The sequence below is a fragment of the Ascaphus truei genome, unplaced genomic scaffold (genome assembly GCF_040206685.1).
Source record: "Ascaphus truei isolate aAscTru1 unplaced genomic scaffold, aAscTru1.hap1 HAP1_SCAFFOLD_280, whole genome shotgun sequence".
Classification (NCBI taxonomy): Eukaryota; Metazoa; Chordata; class Amphibia; order Anura; family Ascaphidae; genus Ascaphus; species Ascaphus truei.
This window is the reverse complement of record NW_027455750.1, coordinates 496135-509250: the sequence shown is the minus strand read 5'-3', so window position 1 is coordinate 509250 and position 13116 is coordinate 496135.

The window sequence follows — 13116 nt, the reverse complement described above, 5'->3', positions numbered from 1 at the left end:
AGGTGGGGGCGTGAAGGGGAGGTGGGGGGGTGAAGGGGAGGTGGGGGGGGTGAAGGGGAGGTGGGGGGGGTGAAGGGGAGGTGAAGGGGGGTGGCGGGGAGGTGAAGGGGGGTGGCGGGGAGGTGAAGGGGGGGTGGAGGGGAGGTGAAGCGGGGGGTGGAGGGAGGTGGAAGGGAAGGGAAGTGGAGTGAGGGGAGGTGAGGGGTGGGTGAGGGGAGGTGAGGTGAAGGGGGGTGAGGGGAGGTGAAGGGGGGTGAGGGGAGGTGAAGGGGGGTGAGGGGAGGTGAAGGGGGGTGAGGGGAGGTGAAGGGGGGTGAGGGGAGGTGAAGGCCGCTCCCTCACCCGTCCGGCCCGCTCACTCACCCGTCCGGCCGCTCACTCACCCGCCCGGCAGCTCCCTCACCCGTCCGGCCGCTCCCACGTGGTCTGAGGCGGGGAGGCAGCTTGTTGTGGCCGCTCCCCCGCTGTGTCCCGGGCGCTCGCTCGCTCCGCTGACTGTAGCGGCGCCGGGGGGGGGGGGGGGGGGTGGAGGGGAGGTGAAGGGGGGTGAGGGGAGGTGAAGGCCGCTCACTCACCCGTCCGGCCGCTCCCACGTGGAACTGAGGCGGGAGGCAGCTTGTTGTGGCCGCTCCTCCGCTGTGTCCCGGGCACTCGCTCCTCCGCTGACTGTAGCGGCGCGGGGGGGGGGGGGGGGGGTTTGAAAGCGCGGGAGACACGGGGAGAGGAGGAGGTGCGCGCGGGTGTGGAGGGCCCCCCCCCCCCCGGGTTATACATGCTGCTAATGTACACCCCCCCCTACTGTGTGTGTGTGTGTGTGTGTCCCTGTGTGTGTGTGTGTGTGTGTGTGTGTGTGTGTGTGTGTGTGTGTGTGTGTCCGTGTCCGTGTGTGTGTCCGTGTCCGTGTCCGTGTGTGTGTCCGTGTGTGTGTCCGTGTGTGTGTCCCTGTGTGTGTCCCTGTGTGTGTGTTTGTGTCCCTGTGTGTCCTTTGGGCCGTCACTCCGCCTCAGGCCAATGAGAGGTGTGCGGGGGCGGCCCAAGGGACCAATGACATTTCCCCTAGGGACACCGGACATCCAGCAGGCATGCATGCATGCAGGCAGGCAAACATACAGTGCTTTCACTAATATAGTATAAGATTGCTATAACATGAGAATTTAGAAGGACCAGCAAAAAATGTTTTAACTACACTAATTGTTTCTCCAAATCAGAAAACTACTGGAGTATTGTACAATGAATTATGTGGTGAAGATTGAAAAGAAAAAATATGTATGGATGTACTGTATATTTCTATTTATACAGCGCTTTACAAAAGAGACTATACAGTAAGGGAATTATAACACAATAAGGGGCCTATGCAGAGAGCAGCGAATTTTAAAATTGGCGAATTTATTAAAAAGTAGCTTTTTTGGAGAGTTTTAATCTCCATATGCAGAAAAGTGCGAATTCTGCTATGTTTAACATGGATGCGTGTGGCGAGTTTAAATTGGCGAGATGCGCGCTTCAGAAATGTGTTAAAACAAATTTGCGCCTTTTTTTTTTCCCTTTGCAATGGCCGCGAGCGGCAGTTTTTTCTGGCGAGTTAAAACTGAGACAATCGCGCCATTTTATTGGCGCGAACAGCCGCTAGATGCCGTTCGCGCCTCTCTGCATACGGATATTTTTAAAACTGGCGAGATTGAGGTTCTCGCCAGCCGCGAGGCGAGTTTTATAACTAGAAAAGAAAAATTGGCGCGTTTTTCGGAACTTGCCATTTTCTGCTGCTTTCTGCGCGATTTTCTCCAAAAAATGGCGAATTTCGAAATAGCGCTGCTCTCTGCATAGGCCCCAAAGTCTAACAAACATAAAATCAGGCAGAAGGAACAGAAATTCCTGCCTTACAATCTAAGCTACTTTCTATAAAAAAAATTTGGACCCTCCAAAACAAGACAAAATGAAAGCCATCCTTAAAATAGCTAATGTATCTACAGTATAAATATTCCAGGATCACGATTTAAGCCGCGCTTCTGCAGCCCCAGCGATATGTGTGCAGGAGATTGGGCAGGAGATTGGGGAGGCGATCGGAGTCGTGTGGCGATCGAGTCATGGACGCGCCACAAGCTGATTCGCCCTCATTGGTTGAATCAGCTCAAGTGACGCTGACATCACACGAATGACAATTTTTTTGCATATCCAAAATGTAGCAGCGTCGACGCGCTACATCATCGTCCGGCGCAGCGGGTACTGGAGGAACTGCAATAGGAAATTAGGCAAGAGATCTGGCCATGTGCGCACGTAGCGCCGCCGCCACCACCATGGGCGCATCATTGGGGTCTTTAAAGAGTGATTCCCCCACGGAAAATACTATGTTGTACTGTATGGCAAAAAATAACTATTGTGCCCCTCTTGCACTGAAGGATCATATATATCCCCAGTTACAACAGCTCCTATTCCCACAGTCATCTCACTAATGAAGGAGCCATCTATCTAACAGACCCATTATTCCCTTGCCAGATCTGCTTCTTTCTTTTGTGTACTAGGGAATCTTAGAAACCCAAAAGTATTTTACACCCACACATGTCTAAAATTCTAAGCAAACCCATACTATAAACTATGGTTAATTACACGTTACTAAGGATCTATACAACAGTAAGAAATATTGTGACAAGACTTTCAGCTTCAGACAATGTAGACTCTTTAAAACATCTGTTTTGTTTTCCATGTGAATTTCACAGTTAGATAAGGATATAACACCAACATAACTATTTCATCACTTGGTAAGGAAGAAGCAGGTATGAAATACAGAGGGTGCAGAACATACTTTCCGTAGGAGAGAATTTCCACACCGTTTTGGCATGTGCGTCTCCAACATACACCGTTCCATCGTCCGAGGCAGCAATGTCATGGGGCATGTCAAAACTCTGCAACAGTAACAAGACACGTGCAAGAAGTGTGATGTTTTAACCAATGCTAAAAAGAAATGTGTATCTATGCAGAAAACATATGTTCTCATTCAAGTGTCTTCTTTAAGAACCAACACTATTATTGCTTCATACGGTAAAAATATTTAATTACCTCATATTTCTGCATTGCTAGATATTTCAAATATGTAAAAATTAACTTTTCAATGAAAACACAGGCTGATGGTAAATAGCCTGGATAGCCTTGTTTTCAATTACATTTTCTTAAAAACGTTAAAATCCTTTCAAAAAAGGTTTAAATCTCCTGCTTCCTATTGATTCATGTGCCACAAGAGATTTAAGAACCAGGAAGTAACCGGCAGCACTTATGGAGGTATCTCGGGAACCACAGGGTGCTAAAATAAACACATTTCAGCTCCTGGGACCCCCTACTTCATGACCATAAAAAAAAAGGGGGGGGGGGGGAATGTTGGATAGAATGCTCTATTAAATTATTGCTTAGTAAATGCAAGACTTCCATATCAGTCTAGGATTTACATACATTTTAGCCCCTGCTTTACTCCCCTTTTTTCTTCTGATTTTTAAAAGTAACAGCGTGTGACAAAGAACTTTAAAATCATCACTAATCCATCTTACCTACATTCATTTGTATTATATGTAGAAATGGGTGGAATTGTCTGAATCAAAATCCGTCAGCGAATTTGGCATTAGAAAATCTGAGCGGATACCCCGGAACCGGCAAGATTCTGTCTTGAATCAGAGTTCGAATTCTTAAAAATCTGAAGTCAGATTTGAACAACTGAAATATAGTAGTTGCGGGGTGGAGAAGCCTAAGGCCGTGATCATACTAAAAAAAGGCTGGCGGCTCAAAAACAAAAAGCATTGTAATTTAAGTAAACATACCTTGAGCGACGTGCATGCTGCCTGGAACTGCAGGGCTGCAGAGTGGTGAGCAGACAGAGGAATTTGTTATTGGCAGGCGACGGTCGTGTCACGTGAGCGGTTCAGCCAATGAGGGCTAACTGCTCACGCCACGCCTCCTTGCCACCTCTCCTGTCTCCTCTGCTTGTTCTGATGCCGCTCGGTGGCAGCGTGAGGATGACGTCACCGGATCACACTGCCGCTCAGCGACATCTGGTATAATTTTAGCCTAAGACACCTAGTGACTGGAATGGTGTACTCAGCTGGACTACAACCCACAACCACTACTTTTCTAGGCAGCAGCGCTAGTAGAGTGAGCTAAACCAGCTGATGACCAACTCTCCTGTCATAGCATACATCTGGGCCCTACTTCTCATTCAGTGTTCATACCTGTACAAAGCACTTTAACCTCTTCTGGAATAGAGAACCTTAAGCAGTCCTGCCATGAGACACCTTCTGGCATGGGAAGACACCTTACAGTCCATTTAATTGAATATGAAAATATGTTGTATGGTGCTCTGTAGTAGAAAAAGCAACACTAAAGGATTGTTCAAATGATGAATAAGCTTTAATTTTCATTGTGGGAACGCACTCTTGTTGTTATTCACTGGCTTGCCAGCACTGGATGTAGTGCTCCGTTTTTTCTCCCCTTTTGATAATTTAATTGAATAGGCTGTAATGTATTCCAGTACCAAACGTGCCTTATGGCTGCTTAATAAATATATATTATTAACATATATAAATTATAAATATATTAACACTGCTTAATAAATGTGGACCACTATCTTTATCTTTTGCTGTATAAGATTAGAAGTACTAACTCAAGTCACAGCTCACTTTGTTGTATTACTGTATCTCCACATCTGCTTTATTTGATGTGCTTCGCCTTGTTTTTGCTTGTGTGAGACAACCTGTGTTTTATGTAATCTCATCTAGTCTTAACTCATAGCATCCATTACTTTTTGCTTGAAGTCCTTTCAAGATCACAATCAACAAAATAGATATCCCTTGGAGGTGGTATACGGTTAGCAGATAGTGTGCACTGCTAGCCATCAACTGGTTTAGCTCACAATGGTAGAGGTGCTGCCTAGAAAAGTAGTGGTTGTGCGTTTTTCGTCCTGTTAGGTCTGACACAGAACACCATTCCAGTTATTAGTTGCCTTAGGGTTGTCAACTCAATATCTTATTGAATTCATTTTAAGAAGTGTGGTATGTGACTCGTTTAAATATACTTTGCATAGTCATTATCTCCCAAGGTACCTCATCTGAGCACTGGCATCTCTCCCAAGTTATTCGGAGGGAGGTGTGAGGATAGAGATATAGACACACACACACACACACACACACTCAGTCACAGAGTCACACACACACACACACACTCAGTCACAGAGTCACACACACACACACACTCAGTCACAGAGTCACACACACACACACACACACACTCAGTCACAGAGTCACACACACACACACACTCAGTCACAGAGTCACACACACACACACACACACACACACTCAGTCACACACACACACACACACACTCAGTCACAGAGTCACACACACACACACACACACTCAGTCACAGAGTCACACACACACACACACACACACTCAGTCACAGAGTCACACACTCAGTCACAGAGACACACACACACACACACACACACTTAGTCACAGAGTCACACACACACACACACACACACACACACACACACACACACACACACACACACACACACACACACACACACACACACACACACACACACACACTCAGTCACAGAGTCACACACACACACACACACACACACACACACACACACTCAGTCACAGAGTCACACACTCAGTCACAGAGTCACACACACACACACACACACACACACACACACACACACACACACACACACACACACACACACACACACACACACACACTAAGTCACAGAGTCACAGAGTCACACACACACACACACTCAGTCACAGAGTCACACACACACACACACACACACACACTAAGTCACAGAGTCACAGAGTCACACACACACACACACACACACACACACACACACACACACACACACACACACACACACACACACACATCTAAATTGAACTCCTCTTTCTCCTCCTTGAACTGGTTAATCTGAGGTGGATTTCAGACAAAAAAATCCCCCATCTCTAATTATATGTATAATGTCATATTACTTTTACTTTCGGTTTAGTTTCAATTTAATACCAGTTAGGTATTTGTTACTATTATATGTTCATCTTTGGTTTAGTCAGTTTGAAATGTAACCAAATAAACCCAGACCATGTAAAATATGGGACCAGCCAGTGGCCATCATATTAGTAGTAAAACATAGCCCAGCTACAGCATTTTGAAACCATCTTTTGAGCCAGTAGTGCACGGTGATACTTGCATATCGGTACCTTGCCTGGACACTCAATATATGTGACTTTCTACATCGCTTATTCATCTTGACATTACATAGAAAGGTACATGCAGATTCTCCTATTTAAGTTTACAGTTTCACTCTGATTTATCATTCTAAATGTATCTTTTCCACGTATTTTCATGGCACAGTTGGCTAAAGTATGACACCTTCATTCTATGAATGACATGCACTGATAGCACTATATCAAATGAATAAAACTTCTAAGTGACTGGAGCCCAGGCTTGCCCAGAGCCTTACTGCCCACAGACAACTACAATATACAGGCAAGTAACGGACATACCCCAAAGTAAGGAATGACAAAGGGTGGAAATGGATGATCTTAATGTGCTTTGCTTGCAAACTCTATAAAGTAAAAATCAATTTGAAAATCATATTAACGTTTCGAACAGGAATGAAAGTGTCTATGATATCCCCAGTGGAAAAATTCATTACAAAGCCTTGTACTGGTGTAGTTTCTCCAAGGTATGGCTTTCCATTAACAGCATACAATATGCCACCTGAAATGAAGATCGGAATTATCTGTAACTTGCGAGCCTGTATGAATTAATATCACAGAAATATAAAAGAGGAAACATATACAAATGGCTTTATTTAACAATTTCAGTGTTTGAGGGACCTACAAGTCTAAGATAGTCAACACTGAGGGCAAAAATGGCATCCAGACATAATGTTTACTACACTTGCTTGACGGACTTAACCCATTGCTGTACTAATCATCTGAGGTCATTTACAAAACGTTTGCTTGCATTTTCCAAGGTTAAAGTAGCTATGGTAGTTGTTCTTCGAATTCATATTCAACAGCAAAATGTGAGACCTCTAATCACTGTATTAATCTTTACATGTAATTATAACTATTCTGCAATTGTCGACGACCGGGAGTGGATTGGAGTTATGCCATCACTACACTAGTGATCAACTGAAGATCTGTTGAAACAAATGGCTTGGTGCCTAGTTTGTTTATATCTTTAAAACACCAAAAGCCATATATAATAAGCGGTACTAAACAGTAAGGCATCTTAAAGCCAATGTACGGCTTTGTAAATATGAGCCCAAATGTTTTTATTAGCTATTGCCAAATGTTTGAAAAAAATATTGTGTGTAAAACGTAAATTGGGAAATTTTAACTACAGTATGGCTTTAACCACTCCACTGCAGGATGCTGCATTACTGCAAAGATAACATTCATTACGGTTCCTCACCACTTCACATCCACAAAGCCCAACAATGCACTGCAAAGCCCCTTTAGCAAAAAATAAAGGTAAATGGATGTTTCATCATTTAAAATATATTTAACAGCTTTGTATATTTGTAAGAGTTCATAGTTCAAAGCTCTAATAGCCATATTGGTCCTTGAGAAGCATAGGTTTGTTGGGGTTGTGAGACATTTTAAGGGACTGAGTTTTTCTTAAATTAAATGATAGTGTGCAGAGCTTTCCAAACCTCACCGGTCTCTTCTTTAAGTGCATGTGTACTTAAAGTACTCAAACAATAATTATTACCTTGCTAAGAGGGGTGCACAGGGGACTGCAGAGCCTTCTAGCAGCAGAGGAGTTATATTTAAGAGTTCATCGGGAAGTTTGTATTGGTTGATATTATATTCCAACTACCTTTCTCATCTCACTGTAAACCCCTTTTCACTACTGGGAAGCAGGGATCAATATTTAATTATGAAGTAAATTAAAGTTACAACCCAGCAGTTGCTCAAAAGAAGTGTCTAAATTCCTTGCCGATCGATTCATGGAACAGATGGTTAAATTAAACCTTTAAGGAAAAGGTGCTGAATTATTAGCAAATAACTTATGAAAGGTCAAGTCCGACCTTTCACTTGTATTTACAGGTTTTTATTTTAAATTGACATGACTGGGGCTTATTATAATGGCGATAATTATGTGTGAGATGGTGATGGTCTTTATTTGGTTAAACATATGACATTTATTTTTTTAAAGGCCTCAATAACCTAAGTATTTCTAAATAATTTTGTAAACGTAATGTTTTTAAATGTGTTAGAGGGATTTACCAATATGAGCAATACTGTACTACTGAAACACCCGCTCTGCCTATTACCAAGGTAGGGGTGCACTAGGGTTAATAAGACACTATTGAAAACAGAAAGTGCAGAGTATTACCCTAGAAACTGCGGCACTTCTGCATGAAAGAACCCCTTACACTGCACTCTCCTATGCATGTAAACGTGTTCACTGCGACAGGACTGATATTGAGTGTTTGATGAATGAAAATGTCTAATACAAATAGTATAACCCCTTGTGTGTGAATTGATTATTGAATGAAATTAAAATATGAATTCTTTATTAAACGCAATCTATAAAATAATGCGCGGTATAAAAACCTATACACATACAAACAAAAAAGTTGGTGTGTTATAGTATAACCACCTTAGAGGGGTAGTGACCTCTCTATCAAATACCCTCCTCGTGATTGGATGAGAATCCATACAACACTAGTCTCTTAATTAGATTGGCTGTTGAGGGTAGACTGAATTGTATGAGTAGATGTTGTGTGTTGGTTGTGCGTGACTCGCGTCCTCAGTATTCCTTGTACTAGGACACTACAAGAAACCGGATAACCTCCTTGTGCCTGGTAACAGTCCCCTTTACATACGTGAGGGCATGTCCCAACTAGCAATATATATTGAATATTGATAATACTAAGCGCTAATATATGCTTCTTATGAGTTAGGAAGGAATAGGCAGTGTTGATATTATTGCCTGAATCCCACTGGTAATAATGCTTTAAACCATCTATGAGATTGCAACAGTGTTACACTGCTGCTGTGATGTCTTAAGTAGCAATGCGCTGTTACAGTATATGCTAGTTTGTGTTCACGGAGCGTTCCTCGCTGGACACCAACGGGATCTTACCAGGGCAATAGAAGCAAGGTGTCTGCTTCAAACTGCGGTTACCAGAGCTGAGTCATCATGGGATGAACCAGGTAAGTACATAATCCAACCACTACCATAGTGATCTTATTATTGATTCAGTGAGGAGTGTGCAGACTGACTCAATATTATGTGCATTATTATCCTCATGCAAGCTGAAGTGCATCGTTTCTTAGGTGGTAGCCCTCGTCTCTCCTGCTGTGAATCTAATCTCAGGCCATCAAGGAGTGTATACAATGTATCTTGAGTGGCCACTATATTTGTGAGGACGCGGAAGTTAAGCACCCGCCAGCCGGTGTGAGCGCAGCAGCAGTAGCTGATGCAAGAAGACTCTAGCCAACATCCATAATCGGTTTGCCGGCGTACCATGCTGCTGCGGTGGAGTCTGACCATCTAAGAATATGACTTTACCGTTCAGCACAAAAAAGGGAGTGAGCACGGCAATGCCGATGGACTTTCCCGGCAGGACGATCCCGGGCCGGCTTAGCTCTGACATTCAGGTGTCACACTTGGGGATGAACTCGTTGGGGTCGCTACCCCAGAGCTCTCCGCTTAAGGGGGGAGGTGTGACGGTAGGGGGAAATATGGCTGCTGTTTATAAAGGTTAAGTCTGCCATTACCCCTACCTGTCAGTAATACATTGGTATTGTATTGTATGATATATATATATATATATATATATATATATATATATATATATATATATATATATATATATATATATATATAGATATGTATGTCTTTGCTTGGTTCCAGCACCTCAGGAATCAGGGGTTAATAGTTTTGCATAGAATTGTTGCAAATGTTGTGCTGCAGTCCTACCCACCACTCAGGGCCGGGCATGTAGGCAGCTCCTGGCCCTGAGTGTTGCAATGTTATGTTTTAAGTGTACAAAAAGGTGGGGAGGGAGACCCCTAGCAGACAGAGCCTGCAGAGAGTTACAGAGGTGTTGAGACAGGGAGAAACTGCAGTGGCCAAGCCAGTGCTGGTCTCTGGCCTGAAAAAACAGTCCTGTAGGCACTGGGCAAGAAGAGAGAACAGGGGAAACCTCTACAAGTGGGTCCCTGCGACTAGTTAGGCAGGGTACTCCCCAGTTTCCACAGTTGGGTATGTGTGATGTTTGTGTCTTTTGTATAGTTGTGGATATGTTTTTCCAATAAATTAATTTTATAAACTCTGGTGTTCAGTCTGGCGATATTTATCCCTGGTATTAGTCTTGGTCTCTCATGACAGTAGCCCTCGTCTCTCCTGCTGTGAATCTAATCTCAGGTCATCAAGGAGTGTATACAATGTATCTCGAGTGGCCACTATATTTGTGAGGACGCGGAAGTGAAGCACCTGCCAGCCGGTGTGAGCGCAGCAGCTGATGCAAGAAGCCTCTATCCGACACCCAATATTGCTTTGCCGGTATCCACGAGGACAGACTTTGTACCATGTATTTCTCTGTGGGGGCTACATGTGAGTGGTCATTTGTATCTTCATTTTAACTTGCAAATATAGTGTTACTCCCTACATGAAATCCGTTCCCTTTGTGTTTACCTTATTGCTCCACACGTCCATCTGAATCACGGAGGTGTCTAGAGGACTGATACAACTGTCAAGTTCTACCTTATCACCACCAAGCGGTACCCAAGAGGGGCACAAACGCTGTATTAATTACTGAAAAGTGTGAGTGTACACTTATAAAGTGTTATATTCTATTACCCAGTACACATTATCAATACGTTGTTGCACTATATATTTCTATTTTTCTTTTCCACGTAACGGTTCCTGAGCTCCCCGCATCTTTCAACAAACCAGCAGCATTAAGAATCCAACAGGAGGGTTCATCGTGGGTTGAAGCTGGTGAGACACCGGTCATAACTTTTCACTAATTGATTTATGTATATTATCACATTATATCACTAATTTTAAAATTGCACTTCTTTATTTCATTGCACTTTCACAAGAGCGCCGGGTGATTCTATCTACACTGTCTAGTAAGAAGCAAGTTTCTGCAATGTCATGGCAATGGCCCCCTGACAATATGGGAACACCCTGAGACAGGGCCGCACAAGTCCTTTTTCACCTGCACCCCATGTTTAGTGGCAGTAGTGAAAACGGAGACAAAACTCTTTCAGCAGTTTTATTTAAATGTACACACTGTTTTATATAAACAAAAATTGGGAAAGTCTTTCTAACATAATTCCCTTTTTCAATAACAAGAAAATGGAGTTGTAAGTGTGTAAATCAGGCCTGCACAACATATGGTCCGCATGGCCTCTCTGTGCGGCACGCAATGAATCCGGCCGGGCGCCAATAAATTAATTAAATAATTTTTTTTTAAATGGCGCCGTTCCCTGCGGTCCCAGCGCGCATGCGCAGGGCCGCTTCCCCCCTCGCAACGTGGGATGGAGGGGGAATCCTCTGCAGCCGCTCCCCCCCCCTGCTCCCAACGTGGGACGGAGGGGAAGTAATAATTAATAAGTAACTCGGCTCCTCCTGCGGTCTGCTTCTCACCGCGCCAGCTTCCCGCGTCCCTCCGAGCTCACCTCCCGTGGCCACCCCCCTCACGAGCTCACCTCCCGTGCCCTCCCCCACCCCCAGCCCGCGCCCCCAAGCCCACCTCCCATCCCGGGCAGCTACCGTAGGGATATCGGGGGCAGGAGGGGAAAGCGTCCGGCGGCAAGCTGCACCAACCCGGTCAAGGTAAGTCACTGTCACCCAGTCACTGTCTCCCACCCAGTCAGTCACTGTCTCCCACCCAGTCAGTCACTGTCTCCCACCCAGTCAGTCACTGTCTCCCACCCAGTCAGTCACTGTCTCCCACCCAGTCAGTCACTGTCTCCCACCCAGTCACTGTCTCACACCCAGTCACTGTCTCACACCCAGTCACTGTCTCACACCCAGTCACTGTCTCACACCCAGTCACTGTCTCACACCCAGTCACTGTCTCACACCCAGTCACTGTCATCCACCCAGTCACTGTCATCCACCCAGTCACTGTCTCCCACCCAGTCACTGTCTCCCACCCAGTCACTGTCTCCCACCCAGTCACTGTCTCCCACCCAGTCACTGTCTCCCACCCAGTCACTGTCTCCCACCCAGTCACTGTCTTCCACCCAGTCACTGTCTCCCACCCAGTCACTGTCTCCCACCCAGTCTCTGTCAAGCACCCAGTCACCCTGTCACCCAGTCACTGTCTCCCACCCAGTCACTGTCTCCCACCCAGTCACTGTCTCCCACCCAGTCACTGTCTCCCACCCAGTCACTGTCTCCCACCCAGTCACTGTCTTCCACCCAGTCACTGTCTCCCACCCAGTCACTGTCTCCCACCCAGTCACTGTCTCCCACCCAGTCACTGTCTTCCACCCAGTCACTGTCTCCCACCCAGTCACTGTCTCCCACCCAGTCTCTGTCAAGCACCCAGTCACCCTGTCACCCAGTCACTGTCTCCCACCCAGTCTTTGTCACCCACCCAGTCACTGTCTCCCACCCAGTCACTGTCTCCCACCCAGTCACTGTCTCCCACCCAGTCACTGTCTCCCACCCAGTCACCGTCATTCACCCAAGGGGGGAGAGTGATGTGAGGTGCAAGGGGGAGAGTGATGTGAGCTGCAAGGGGGAGAGTGATGTGAGCTGCAAGGGGGAGAGTGATGTGAGCTGCAAGGGGGGAGAGTGATGTGAGCTGCAAGGGGGGGAGAGTGATGTGAGGTGCAAGGGGGGAAAGTGATGTGAGCTACAAGGGAGGAGAGTGATGTGAGCTGCAAGGGGGAGAGGGATGTGAGCTGCAAGGGGGAGAGGGATGTGAGCTCCAAGGGGGAGAGGGATGTGAGCTGCAAGGGGGGAGAGGGATGTGAGCTGCAAGGGGGAGAGGGATGTGAGCTGCAAGGGGGAGAGGGATGTGAGATGCAAGGGGGGAGAGGGATGTGAGCTGCAAGGGGGGAGAGGGATGTGAGCTGCAAG